The sequence below is a fragment of the Symphalangus syndactylus genome, chromosome 1, assembly GCF_028878055.3.
Source record: "Symphalangus syndactylus isolate Jambi chromosome 1, NHGRI_mSymSyn1-v2.1_pri, whole genome shotgun sequence".
Taxonomy (NCBI): Eukaryota; Metazoa; Chordata; class Mammalia; order Primates; family Hylobatidae; genus Symphalangus; species Symphalangus syndactylus.
Window position 1 is genome coordinate 62,165,087 of NC_072423.2, and position 14,785 is coordinate 62,179,871.

Genomic DNA, 14,785 nt, shown 5'->3' on the forward strand with positions numbered 1-14,785 from the left:
TTTGCTGAGATACCAATTTGCCTGGGTTCCCAAGGAATATTCCTCTCGGCCTCCGCTGCACCATCCCCCTCCAAATAGCAAGGTCCTTACTGTTCTTGCCACAGAAATTTGAGCAAATATAAGCTACTTAAAGTCTACTTAGAGCCACTTTTTTGTAAAAGCCTGAGTTGTTTTGTTTTGTTTTAAGATACAGAGTATATCAATTTTCTAGGACTGCTATAACTAAGTGCCACAGACTGGGCGGCTTAAACAACAGAGATTTATTTTCTCACAGTTTTAGAGGCTGGAAGTCTGAGGTCAAGGTGTCAGCAGGATTGGTTTCTTCTGAAGGCTCTCTTTGGCTTGCGAGGTGGCAGCACTCTTGCCGTATGTTCAATGCTCATCTCTCTGGGCTGCATCTGTCTGGTGTCTCTCCCTGTGTTCTAATCTCTCCTTCTTACAAAGACACCAAGCTTATTGGATTAGGGCCCACATGGATGACCTCATGTTTACTTAATTACCTCTTTAAAGGCCCCATATGCAAAAACAGTCACATTCTAAGGTGCTGTAGCACTTCAACATACGAATTTGGAGGAGCCCAAAGTTCAGCCCATAACACACAGAAACATATTTTGGGGAATGAAGAGAGAGGCATATAAGTCCTCTGGGAAGCTCACATTCACACCTGTTTCAGGGAGTACCCAGGGACGTGATAAGACCTTGAAGGTGTTGCTCTGGGAGACACCTAGAGAGGACAGACCTAAGTACAATGATGCCTCGGCCTCCTTCGGGATTCCTGGGCCCAAAGACATGGCATACAAGTAGCAGAGCCTCCCGATCTGAAGGCGGGGACACTAAGAATTTCTGTGGTCACAGGAACAGGCTAGTGGCCAATGACCAGATGGTCATCCCTGATGCTCAGGCTCTAATGCCCAAATCCTTTGCACCATTCAGGGGTAGGATCCAGGGAGCCTCAGCAATGACCAATATTGAATTTCTAGACAGCCCTGTGGATAGGGGCTCTGCAACAGATTTACACTAGTTTAAAGAAAACATAGAATGTGATATTTCTTGTTGCTTACAGAATGAATTTACACCTGCAAGAATTATGTCAAGATGTATATAAAGTTTAGGAAAGAATAAAACAAAATAGAAACTAAGCCCATATTTATACAATAAGCCAACCAGGGCATCTAAAACTGCACAGAAGCAGGGCAGAGTTTAAATTAAGAGGTCTTGAAGTACAAAATAATTTATTTGGATGTAAAAGACAAAAGTGAGTCAGGTCTCTTGACCTATTCCAACAATACACTAATCTTTTCCATAAATGGTAATAACTGTAGTTCTATGTGCTAGGAGCCAACCCCATCCAATCACTTCAGCACTCTTTTTTTTTTTTTTTTTTTTTTTGAGATGAAGTCTTGCTCTGTCACACAGGCTGGAGTGCAGTGGCGCAATCTCAGCTCACTGCAACCTCCATCTCCCAGGTTCAAGTGATTCTCCTGCCTCAGCCTCCCTAGTAGCCAGGACTACAGGTGCCTGCCACCATGCCGGGCTAATTTTTGTATTTTTAGCGGAGATAGGGTTTCATCATATTGGCCAGGATGGTCTCGAACTCCTGAGCTCAGGTGATCCAGCTGCCTCAGCCTCCCAAAGTGCTAGGATTACAGACATGAGGCATCGAGCTCCGCCTCTCATTTAATTTTAAATTGTTGTCATAGATCTCCTGTGTATCTCAGTATTTTAGCATTATTTGTGATCTTAGGTATCTCTTGTTGACACAATCCTCCTCCTTAAATGATAAACTTCATGAGAGCAGGATCTCTATTTTCTACTTCTTTTGGACTGCTTCATCGTGCTAGAGAAATTTTGCTCAGTTAATTCCACGTGACAGCTATGACCGAGAAGTCTTTCTTTTCTTCCCTCCATAAGCATTAAACAGAGCCTGTGTGACCCTTTGTATTCCTGAGACAGAATGGGGAGTGAAATCTCCCTGTTTTTCTATTAACACAAATTAAGGGCATTTTCAGAAAAATTTTCTGGCAGGTAGCTAAGTTCTAGAAAGATGACTGGAAGAAAAAAGAGGTCTGGCATTGAGAAAAATAAGAGAAACCAGAAGAGACGCAGATTCCAGAGAAAAAGCAAGAGAACATAATGAGTTCAGTTTAGGGTAATACAAGCACTTGAAAGTCCTCTCCACCCCTACTCCCACCCCATCCCCAGCCAAGTAATGCGCTTTTTCTAAGCCCTGACTTCTGAACCACTAAAGAAATAAAACAGTAAAGCAAATAGGAAATTAAAACATCCCCATTATTTAAAATAAGGTTGATACTATAGAACACAGTGTATACCTGCAGGCCAGTGGATTTGCTCAGGCTGAGCCCCGAATTAGACTGCTGCTTGTCCTCCCCACCCTGGGAGGACTGGGTGCCCTTTACCTCCCATGGTAGTGTAAGGACTTTCCCACTAAGCCTCCTGAAGGTCAAGAGGAACCAAGACCACAGGTTCTCCAAGAGCAGCTCGCCAATCAGGGAGTTTTCTCCTCTCCAAAGTGGAGAGGGAGTACAAAGAGGCTGAAAGTGTTGTACTAATGCACATGACTCCCCACAGAAGAAAACATCAGGAGTGAAGAACATGCGTTCTCTCCCAATGGACATGTTGAGCATAAGGTTCTAAAGACAAGCCAGTGGAGCCATCCCACAAGTGACTGTAGAGGGATGAGGGGGTGTTCAGGAGTGAGGTCTGGGCTAGGACATGCCCCGGGTATTGGCAATGGACACATAGTGATGGAAACCAAGAACTGAGATGCGCTTCCTCAGAAAGAGGATGTAGAATGTGAGGAAAGGGGGAGTGGGACTACAGCCCTTAGGAAGATGAGCATTCAAGGGTAGAGAAGACAAAGAGAAGCCAGAGAAGAAACGAAGAAGGAAGCGTCCAAGAGCTAGCAGAATAAGGGCAGAATGGTGTCGTGAGAGCCAAGAAAAGGAGAGAAGAAAAGAGTGAGCAATAATGACCAACGACAGGAATCAGGGATGGCTCGGGCAGTTGGCGGCCTGGAGAGCACTTCTACCCACTTCTGAAGAGTAGTTTTGAGATGACAGCGTAATTGTAGTGGGTTGAGAAATGGATAGAAGTTGAGGAAAACCTATTCCCCGCCCTCAAGGAGAGGAGAGCTTGGTGGCGGCTACGGATAATTAAACAAGCAATTACAAAAGGCATGGTCTTTGACTTGGATTCATGAGTGTGTCCCCAAAAGGTCCCAAAAAATCATGGACCAAGCTACATGCGCCTCATCTGGAAGTGCATTAATCTGGGAAGAGATGTATAGCTTTCATAAAATCCAATTGCCTAACATGAGGAAACAAGAAAACAGGCTAGTAAATAGAGACAGGTCAGGATCCTAAGCCCTCAGAAAGGACAAGTTTATAGTTAAGGTCCTAGGTCATGGCAGCCAAGTAGGGAAGGAAAAGAACTGAATCCAGAAAGTCAACTACATTAGTCCATTTTCACACTGCTATAAAGAAATTTCCTGAGACTGGGTAGCTTATGAAGGAAAGAGGTTTAATTGACTTACAGTTTTGCATGGCTGGGGAAACCTCAGGAAACTTAACAATCATGGCAGAAAGGGAAGCAAGCACCTTCTTCACAAGGCAGTAGGAGAGAGAAGTGCAAAGGATGAACTTCCAAACACTCATAAAACCATCAGATCTCTTGAGAACCCACTCACTATTATGAGAACAGCATAGGGGAAACCGATGCCATGATCCAATTACCTGCCTCCCTAGACATGTAGGGATTACAGGTCCCTACCTTGACACGTGGGAATTACAATTCAAGATGAGATTTGAGTGGGGACACAGAGCCAAACCATATTAACAACTCTTCCACAGGTGTTTCACTAATTGATACCTGGGGGGCACTTGAGGGGTCAGGTGAGGAAGTCTTGGTAAAAGAATAGGAGAAACTAAAGCAATGGGAAAGACAGAAAGCCAGAGCTGTCATCCATGAATTTCACAAATATCTGATAAGTGCCTGCATGTCCTAGGCAGGGTGCAAGGCCTTAGATACATCCTTCATGGAGCTTACATTCTAAGAGCTTTTATGTTTAAAATGAGATGCTGAAACTTGAGATTTCACAGGTGAAAACAGCTCTTTCACTATATCAAGTTAGATTTGCTCAATTATTTCATTCTTAAATCACCATGTTCCCACTTGGAGGGCGGGAAAAAAGAAAAAGAAAGAAAGAAAAACCGTGCATAGTGATTAACCCACCAAGCTGCCAGTTCAATCTCCCATGCGCTCCTTTGAGTCATGAGGGAACAAGGAAAAATCAGGATGACAATAAAAAGAGAGAGAAAATTAATATGTTAAAACTTTACATTTCAACTTTGAGCTGACATTGCAGCAAGGCTCTTTCCAGCTGCTTTGTCTGGCCATGTCAAGAAGTGACCATGATTTATGGTGCCACCTCCGTAATTTCAATGCTCTTGATCTCCCACCGGAAGCAGTGACAAGTAAGGTTAACTGCTGTGTAAAGAGACAGTATGAGTAATGCTTCATGCACAGAGCTGGCACTGATCTACAGTGTGGGGGTGAAGTTGGGGGAGGAAGCAGGGATGTCAGCCATTGGTTAAATCCCTTTCTAACGGCAATCTCCCGAATGCCCTAACACCTTCTGGAACAGTCAGGACTTGTGTGGAAAAATACCCTGAATTGTGTTAGGATCTTTTGCCTTATCCTTGTTCCCTTACAAACATGCAAACAGCCAACTTGACCAATAATTACATTCTGTATTGTTAATAACAGCTAACACTAAGTGTCCGTGCCATGCCAGACCCTGTCTACTTGGCTTATAGTCATTGCTCCAGTTAATTCTCCTCTTATCAGCCCCCATGGTCATCCCCATTCACAGATGAGAAGAATGAGGCTCAAAAGGTTAAACAGCTCACCCAGGAGTGTGAAGTCAAGCCAGGATTTGAGCCCAGATCGTCTGACTGCAGGAGCCTGCTATATTAGTCCATTCTTGTTTATTTAATCCCATCTATTTATTTTTATGTGTATTTTTTTCTTCAGCCAGCATACATACATTTCTTTTTTTTTTTTTTTTTTGAGATGGAGTTTCACTCTTGTCGCCCAGGCTGGAGTGCAATGGCGCAATCTTGGCTCACTGCAACCTCTGCCTCCCGGGTTCAAGAGATTCTCCTGCCTCAGCCTCCCAAGTAGCTGGGATTACAGGCACCTGCCACCAGTCCCGGCTAATTTTTTTTTGTATTTTTAGTAGAGATGGGGTTTCACGATGCTGGCCAGGCTGGTCTCCAACTTCTGGCCTCAAGTGATCCACCCGCCTCAGCCTCCCAAAGTGCTGGGATAACAGGCGTGAGCCACCATGCCCAGCCTGCTTACATATATTTCTAAAGGATTACTTGCTCTGCCACTAGTGAGTAGACTGGGGTATATGTCACTATAGAAAATCATTCATTTAATCTTCCAAAGCCACAGTTTGCCTTGGTAAACGGGATCTAGATCAAAAACTGTTGTATATGCAAATATTCTATGAAGGCTAATTACTTTTTCATATGCTTATGTCTCATTTCTCCTAAATAAGGGAAAAAGAAAGGAGGAACTAACATCAATTGAACAACTACTTCATTCTAAACATTGTTTCAGGAGCAGAAAGCCTCACAATAACCTCACCAGGTAGGTATCTTTATCCCCATTTTATAAATTGGGAAATGGAGGCTCAAGAAAGTCAAGGACATTTTCCAGGTGTAACTGTGTGAGAGGCAGAAGTGGGCTCAAGGGCCTCAGTGATTCCTCACCAGGACTGACACATACTATGGATCTCTTAGTAACTTTCAGTGCCTCATACTCTATTTTACCTACAGGTGAGCAGAAATTAAAGGGAAAGGAGAAAAAAAAAGAAGAGAAGAAATTAAGGAGCAGGGTGAGAGTTGGCTTCAAAGATCAGGTATCCCTGAAACACTGAAGAAACGGCTTCTCTGCTTTCCAAATTTCCTCAACATCTGTCGTAAGTCTTATTAGGGAATGTTTGTTTGTTTGGTTTGTTTGTTTGTTTGTTTTTGACAGGGTTTTGCTCTGTCACCCAGGCTGGAGCATAGTGCCACAATCACAACTCACGGCAGCCTCAACCTCCTGGGCTCAATCAATCCTCCCGCCTCAGCCTCCTGAGTAGCTGGGACGACAGGCTGACACCCCTATTCCTGGCTTTTATCAGAGACTTTGGATTACAGTTGTCTGGACAACAACCGTGAGATGCTACACTCAGTTTCTTGCCTGGCAAAAGCCAAACTCCCTCCATCTCCTGGCACATGCACAGTACCTGTGTGAGGTTTTCTTTCCAAACCACCTGAGAACAAGGTCAAGGCTGTGCTGCTATTGGGATTTTGTCCTGCACAGTAACTCAGCTGACAGTGACTGGGTTCCTAGAGAAGGAGCTAGGGGCCTACCTGCCTCTCTTCACACAAACATCATCTCAGTCTTATCTTCTCAACTCTTTCACTGCACTGAAGAGTTCTTGAAAGTCAGTTCAAATCTCACTTCAAACTCTTTTTCGCTTAGAGAAATAAAAATGCTGTTGTTTTTGTCTAATGGAAGTACTGTGCTGTGACTGGATCTGTAACAACGGCGTGTCAAAATGCCAAAAAAGTGTGTCAAAAATAACATTTAAAAAAACTCAGGGGAGACATGTTGTAGTCCTAAATGAGCATTTTTATTTCTCTGTGTTGAAATTTGTTCGTTTCCTCTCCAGGGTCTTAATAAACCTCAAAGAAACACACAACACTTAATGAACACAATTTCAGGGCCAATTCAGTTCTTGATATCCCATTACTGTCAAAACATCTCTCGCTTGTATTTGTGAGTTTTCCTCTTCCAAGTCTTTCTCTTCAATTTCTTCTTCACCGGATGCTTATTTTCCCTAAATCTTGAACCTCTGAAGTATATGCATATTGCCATGAAGTTAATCAACTAAAAAGAATTAATTTCAATTTATTTTCTTTGTCATTGTTGAGGAAACATCATCAACTATTTCCTGACACATTAAGATAAAAGTCAAATTCATGGCAATCCCGTGTTGCCAAGGGTTTATTTAATTTAATGGGCTTTCAAATAATATTCAAGAGAGTCTATATAGGCAATATGCTCACTTCCCATGATTTGGCTGAGAAAAGATAAGAATATCTAAATTTTAGAGCCTGTTCGGCTAAATTCAAAGTATCATAGTGTTGGAGGTGAGCAGATCACTTGAGGTCAGGAGTTCAAGACCAGTCTGGCCAACATGGCAAAAGCTGGTCTCTACTAAAAATACAAAAATTAGCCAGGCATGTTGGGGCGTGCCTGTAATCCCAGTTACTTGGGAGGCTGAGGCAGGAGAATTGCTTGAACCCAGGAGGCAAATGTTGCAGTGAGCTGAGATCTCGACACTGCACTCCAGCCTGGGTGACAGAGTGAGACTCTGTCTCAAAAAAAAAAGAAAAACATGGTGTTTCTTTGCAAAGCTTGTAGAGGAAATATTTACTTCTATCAAGACCCATGGTGAAGATTTGATCTAATGCCAGGAAGCTCCTTGAATTTCCTGGTTCTATCACTTCATCCACTGCTTGTTGTCTACTTTGCTTTCTCACTGCAGAGACAAACACATGACCCAGGCAGAAAAATCAAAATCAGGATGTCTCCATTTCCTGAGCAAAGCAATTGAAAAGCAGGTGGACCTGTGGCATAGCAAAGCCATAGGTTTTTTTTAAGAATTATTTTAGGCCAGGTGCAGTGGCTCACGCCTGTAATCCCAGCACTTTGAGAGGCTGAGGCAGGCAGATCGCTTGAGCTCAGGAGTTTGAGACCAGCCTGGCTCTACTCTGTCTCAAAAGAAAAAAAAAAATTATTTTGATAGTAGGAGGGAAAAGATATAAGGTCTCTTCTTAGTTCAAGAAGAATGAAGAATGAGGTAAGCCTAAGCCTGGCACAGCTGGTGGCTGTTTTGCCTGGATGTGAAGAATGGCTTTCTAAGCATGAAGTTAACAAAGGTAGCCAAGAGCCAAAAAATAAAGAACAGTCTTGATAATAGTGTTTGAACTCATAGATTCAGCTCTACTCAAAGTCAGATCCACCCTCTTAGATTTCCAAGTTACATGAGCCAATTCATTTCCTTTTGTGTCCATGTTAGTTGAATTTTGCTTCTCAGCATTCCTGAATAACATACCTGATTCTTCCCACAGGTACCCAGAAAGAGTGTTTCATAAGCTAGAAGGCACAGTGGTTCCATGTGCGTGGGTTTTGTACCTTCCTGTTGCTATAACTGAATCCTGCAAAGATGCAAGGTGCTTTTACCCAGATGGTTTTCCCACAGAAATGGACTAAGATTGAAGATCTGCCCACTTCTCATCCCTTTCTGGTTTTTTTATTTCTTTTTTTAAATTTTTGTATCTTCCTCATCTCTTTAATAATAACTTTTTACTGCAGAAGAGCACTGATTGCCTTCCCCATGACACATTTGCTAGGTGTTCTGATACAGCTATGATGGGGCAGCAAACAAGTACAATCTTTCTATACTACGCAGCAGTAGCAATAAGGATCAGAGTCTTTGAAATACCCATACCATTGGGATTATTCCAAAAATACTAACAAACCCATTGATATTAATGGATCAAGAGCGAAAATCTGTACAACTGTCTCCATAAATGTTGAAAAGGCATTTCAGGCCGGCTGTGGTGGCTCAATTCTGTAATCCCAGCACTTTGGGAGGCCGAGGTGGGTGGATCATGAGGTCAGGAGTTCAAGACAAGCCTGACATGGTGAAACCCCGTCTCTACTAAAAATACACAAAATTAGCTGGGCATAGTGGTGTGCACCTGTAATCCCAGCTACTCAGGTGGTTGAGGCAGGAGAATCGCTTGAACCCAGGAGGCGGAGGTTTCAGTGAGCCGACATCACGCCACTATACTGTGGCCTGGGTGACAGAGTGAGACTTCATCTCAAAAAAAGAAAAAAAAAGGCATTTGAAAATTTCTTTTTTTTTAAATTTCAATTTAATTTCTTTACCTTAACAAAATAGGAAAAGATGGGTAAACTTCCTTAGCATGATAAAATACATCTATTTCAATCTCCCATTATGCTTACTGAGAAAAAAGCTGTACATAGTCTCAAAAAATGAGAAACAAAACAAAGATGCCCATTTTATCAACTACTATATAACATTATAATGGGGATATCAGCCAATATAACAAAACAAGAAAAAGAAATGAGGCATAAAAATGAGAAAAGAGGCTGGGCACGGTGGCTCACACCTGTAATCTCAGCACTTTGGGAGGCCAAGTTGGGTGGATTGCTTGAGCATAGGAGTTGGAGACCACTGTGGACAACATGGCAAAACCCCATCTCTATAAAAAATACGAAAAAATTAGCCGGACAAGGTGGTGTGCCCCTGTAGTTCCAGCTACTCAAGAGGCTGAGGTGGGAGTAACACTTGAGCCTGGGAGGCAGAGGCTGCAGTGAGCAGAGATCAAGCCACTGCACTCCAGCCTGGGTGACACAATGAGACCCTGTCTCAAAAAAAAGAGAGAAAGAAAAGAGGTAAAATTAGCATCATTCAAAATAATTTAATACTTTCTCAAGAAAATCCAAGTCAACCGTTTTAATAACACAAAGCTATTACTAAAACTAAGAACAAGCATAAGTGTGACCAGAAACAAAATTGTTACATAAAATTAATAGCCATCATATATTTACTGTTCAGGCAACTACCGGTTATATTGTAAAATGGAAGAAAAAGACTTGATTTGAAACAGCAAAAATAAATAAATAAATAAATAAATAAGTGAGGGGGCGGGGATAATATATCTAGGAATGAACTTAGCCAAAAGTATGAAAAATCTACATGAAGTAAAATTTTAAATGCTTCTAAGGGGCAAACAGACAGTAAATAAATGGAAAGACAACCATTCTCCGAAACAAGGAAAATCAAATTATAAAGATGTCATCTCTCCCCAAATTAATCAGAGAATTCAACACAACTCTAGTAAGCTGAGCATGGTGGCTCACACCTGTAATCCCAGCACTTTGTGAGGCTGAGGCAGGCGAAGCACCTGAGGTCAGGAGTTTGAAACCAGCCTGGCCAATATAGTGAAACCCCATCTCTACTAAAAATACCAAAAAATACTAGCCAGGTGTGGTGGCGTGCCCCTGTAATCCCAGCTACCCAGGAGGCTGAGGCAGGAGAATTGCTTGAACCTGGGAGGTGGAGGTTGCAGTGAGCCGAGATGGCACCACTGCACTCCAGCCTGGGCAACAGAATGAGACTGTCTCAAAAAAAAAAAAATAAAATCTCTAGTGAAAACACATAAATTAAGAAAAAAACATAGGTAACGCCATTCTAATGTTCCTATGGGGGAAAAAAAAGTAGTCAAGACTGTTCAGAAAAATGTAAAGAATTTATCTGAAAGGAAAAGCAAGAAAAATAGTAATAATGAAAAAGAGCAATGCTGGGTGTTGACATATATTATAAAGCTAGAATAATTTTAAAGTACACCACCATTCATGAAAAAAATACCAATAGAACATAACAGAAAAATTGATAAATAGACCCAAATACACAATATAAATTTAATATATGGGTTTTTATTTTTGTTTTGTTTTTTAAGACAGTTTCACTCTGTCACCCAGGCTAGAGCGCAGCCTCACAGTCTCAGCTCAGTATAACCTCTGCCTCCCAGGTGCAAGCAATTCTCGTGCCTCAGCCTCTCAAGTAGCTGCAATTACAGGAATGTGCCAACACACCTGGCTAATTTTTGTATTTTTAGTAGAGACGGGGTTTCACCGTGTTGGCCAGGCTGGTCTCAAACTCCTGACCTCAAATGATCCGCCTGCCTCAGCCTCCCAAAGTGCTGGGATTACTGGCATGAGCCACTGGACCAGGCCTAATGTAACATTTAATGCTGGCATTTTAAAATAACAGGGGAAAGGTAGTTTATACAATAAATAGTACAGGTTAGCTATGTGAAAAAATATTCAGTTGTATCCCTATCTCACGCTTTACACAAAAACAAATTTTAGATTGAGCGAAAATCTAAGTGTAAAATATAAACCCATAAAAATACCAAGGGAAAATAGAAAAATATATTTAAACTCTCCAAGTGGGAAAAGACGTTCTATGTATGTGACAAAACTCAGAACCCTGAAAATAAAAATTTTGAAAGCTGGAACCATACATATAAAATATTTCTGAATGGCAAAAACCCACAAATAAACAAACAAATAACATAAACAATTGAAAAGATAATCTAGGCCAAAAAACACACACTTGCAGATGATATCACAACCAAAGAGCTAAAATTTCCTCACTATGTAAAGAATGTACTACAAATTAATAAGGAAAAAAACAAACAACCCAAAAGAAGACAGCCTGCTCCGGAAAGGAAATAATTAGTGACTTCCAAAAAAATGCTCGACTTCACTCAAAATAAATGAAATTAAAATTATAATGAAATAACACTTTAACCTTCTAAACTGGCAAACTTCAATACATTTGATAATATACTTTGTAGATGGGAGTATAAGAAAACAGGCTCTCTCTTCTCATATCACTGATAGAAATATAAACTGATATAATCTGTATGGAGATAAATTTTGTAATATATATCAAAATGTTAGATGTTTGTACCTTTTAACTTATCAATTCCACTCCTAAGATCTTATCCTGTGGAAGTGAGATTCACATAGCATGATTCAGTACAGCATTGTTTATTGCAGGAAAAAATTAGGAACAACTAAGTGTCCATCCATAGGAGATGTACACTCAAACAGTACACAGAAATTAAAAAGAAAAATGCTAGTCCCAGCTACTCAGGAGGCTGAGTCAGGAGCATTACTTGCACCCAGGAGTTGGGGACTGTAGTGTGCTATGATCACGCCTTTGAATAGTTACTGCACTCCATCCAGCCTGGGTGACATAAAAATAATAAATAATAAAGCATGTCTTTATGCTGTGACACAGAATGATCTGCCAGATGCATGTGCTCATAATGCAAAGGATTTCTCTGAAAGGAAAAGCAAGAAACTGAAGCTGGACTCTTGGTGGCTGGAAGCTAGAGTGGGAAGATTTGGTTTCACTGTATAACCTTATGTATCTTTTGAATTTGTGTTTTATACATGTTTGTATTACTTATTGAAAATAATTAGGGAGCTTCCTGATAGCTTAACACACGGAGGTTCCTGGAGAGTGGCCCACTCAGGAGGGCTTGGAAGCTCCCAGCACCTTCTCCACTACCTTGCCCTACACATCTCTTCATTTGTATCCTTTGCAATATCCTTTATAATAAACAAGTAAACTTAAGTTTCAAAGATCAGATTTGCGACATGTTCAGGTACTTGCCTCCAGTCACACAAGTAGTTCTCATCAGTGCTACACTGCCTCGCGAAATCCTAGAGATGACCAACAAGTACATGATGGACCCAATCCACATCTTGGTGAATTGACTCTGGAAGGCATCAAACAGCTTTTTGCGGCAGTGGAAAGAGAAGAGTGGAAATTCGATATCCTGTGTGATCTCTACAAAATGCTAACTGTCATTCAGGTGGTCATCTTCTGTAACACCAAAAGGAAAGTTGACTGGCTGATGGAGAAAATGAGAGATGCTGCTGTCACCATGTCCTCGACGCACAGAGACACACCTCAGAAAGGGCCATAGTCCGTCAGTAAGGAGTTCCCATCCGGCACCAGCACAGGGCTCATTTCTACAGATATCTGGGCCGGGAGGTCAGATGTCCCTCATCATTAACTATGACCTGCCCAAAAAACAGAATTGTACTCACACAGAATTTGGAGATCAGGTCGCTATGGCTGGAAGGGTGTGGCCATTAACTTTGTAAAGAATGACGAACATCCGCATCCTGAGAGACATTGAACAGTACTATTCCACTCAGATAGAAGCAGTGTCTATGAACGTCACTGATCTGATCTGAAGAAGCAGTCCCACTACTCTAAAGATGAGTTGGAGACTGTTCATCTATTTTGGGCTCCTGTTTGGAAATATTTAGGAGCAGCTTCTATTTAGTGGGGTTTATGTGGACTATCTTTACGTAGCTCCCCACCATACACCCCAGGAAAAGCTCTGGAGATCCTGCCATGTCTTCTTATCCATATGTAAATAACGCATTGCTCTAAGTCTTTCTCACTAAACATTTAAAACTTTTCCCATAAATATAATAGTAATTAGAATTATTCAAATTATTAAATTATTTTTAAATAACAAAAATAGAACATCCATACTTCAATGCAGGAAGACTGTTTCTAAGACTCAATTTTAAGAAAACAAACCAAAATACAGAAAGTACATCTACATTCACCACAATAGTTTTTAGTTGTTTTTGTTTTGTTTTAATAATGAGGAAGTAGCAACAACATAAATACCCAATATTAAAGGAATAAAGAAATAACATTACATGCATGAAATGAAATATTATGCAGCTATTAAAAATGATGTTTATGAACAGCTTTTAACAACCTGGGGATGTGGTTATGTGATAAAATGTAGTGAAAAAAATCAACACAGATAATTTTATATGCTATGATCTCAACTACACAAAAATACACATAGGAAGCATGTTAAAATGTTAATAATTATCTCAGTGCAGTGGGATTATAGAACATCTCTTTTCCTCTTTACTTTTTCATAGTTTTCAATTTTCCCAAGATGGGGATGTATTTTTACTGTAGTATCGAAAATGGTTAATAACAATTAAAATGTGGATGCTCTTGCTCACAAACCCTGGATCCCTTATTTACTAATGACTGACTCAGAGAAACATCTTTCTAGGGCTTCATCATACATTGCACACACAATGGTTTTCTGTCTTCTAATAGGATCCTACCAGAAGTGATTTCATTTCATCTCCCTCTCAGTGCTGGAAAGATTGGTGCCCACCTTTTCCTCATCATGCCCTCTGCGTGGGACTGCGAGTCCAGCAGTATAACAGTTTCAGGAGTCAGTCTACCGGGATACATATCCCAATTCCATCATTTTCGACTTCATTTCTCTGGGCCTCCCTGGGGATGCAGGAGATCCTCTGTGGAATGTCGCTGCGTGGATTAAATGAGATCATTTGTGTCACATGCACAGCTCACAGTCTGGGACATAGTCAGTCCTTAAGAAATATTAGGTATTTTGCACAAGAGAATTTGCTTTTCAATTCAAGACTGTGACTTCAAAACAGGGAGAGAAACTATCCTAATAACACCTTCTCTAGCAGCTTCTCTGCATCCATTTTTGCCCAACAGTTTGAGATTCTGTCATATGGCTTGAGGTTTTGTTTGCATTAATTCCTCCTTTACTCTGCCACTGGGATATCCTGCAGCCTTTGAAGCCCACACAGGCAGGAAGCATTGGGGACTTTACAGAGTTTGTGCTGATGCCCCAGGAAGGCTGTCTTTCCTAGAGAAGAGGGAATGAATTGGGGGCAGCGGAAGGTCAGAGAAACCCCATGACCAACAGGCCTCCAGAAGATTTATGCATAACTCCTGAAAGGCCGGGACGATGGTTGGACTCCTTTAAGAAGAGAAAGAATTCAAACATTCACATTGACCAGAAGTAGACTGATTTCATGGCTAAACTCAGACACAAGATTGGAGCCCAGATCTTGATTCTGAACAGCATTCTCCACTACAAGGAACTAGGGCTCCTTGAAGAAAATCTGATTCCCAGACTCAGTCAGAGAAAGTAAAAGATGGGCCTGGAATATTTTCATGTGCCAGAAAGTAAGGAGGTACTCAATGATGAGGACATGTCAAAAGAAC

The 14,785-nt window shown here is 41.2% G+C and overlaps 1 pseudogene; it reads left to right on the top strand.

Moving 5' to 3' along the window:
• Window positions 1–880: 880 nt before the first annotated feature.
• On the top strand, window positions 881–12,954 carry LOC134736541 (eukaryotic initiation factor 4A-III-like; annotated as a pseudogene).
• The last annotated feature ends 1,831 nt before the right edge of the window (window positions 12,955–14,785 follow it).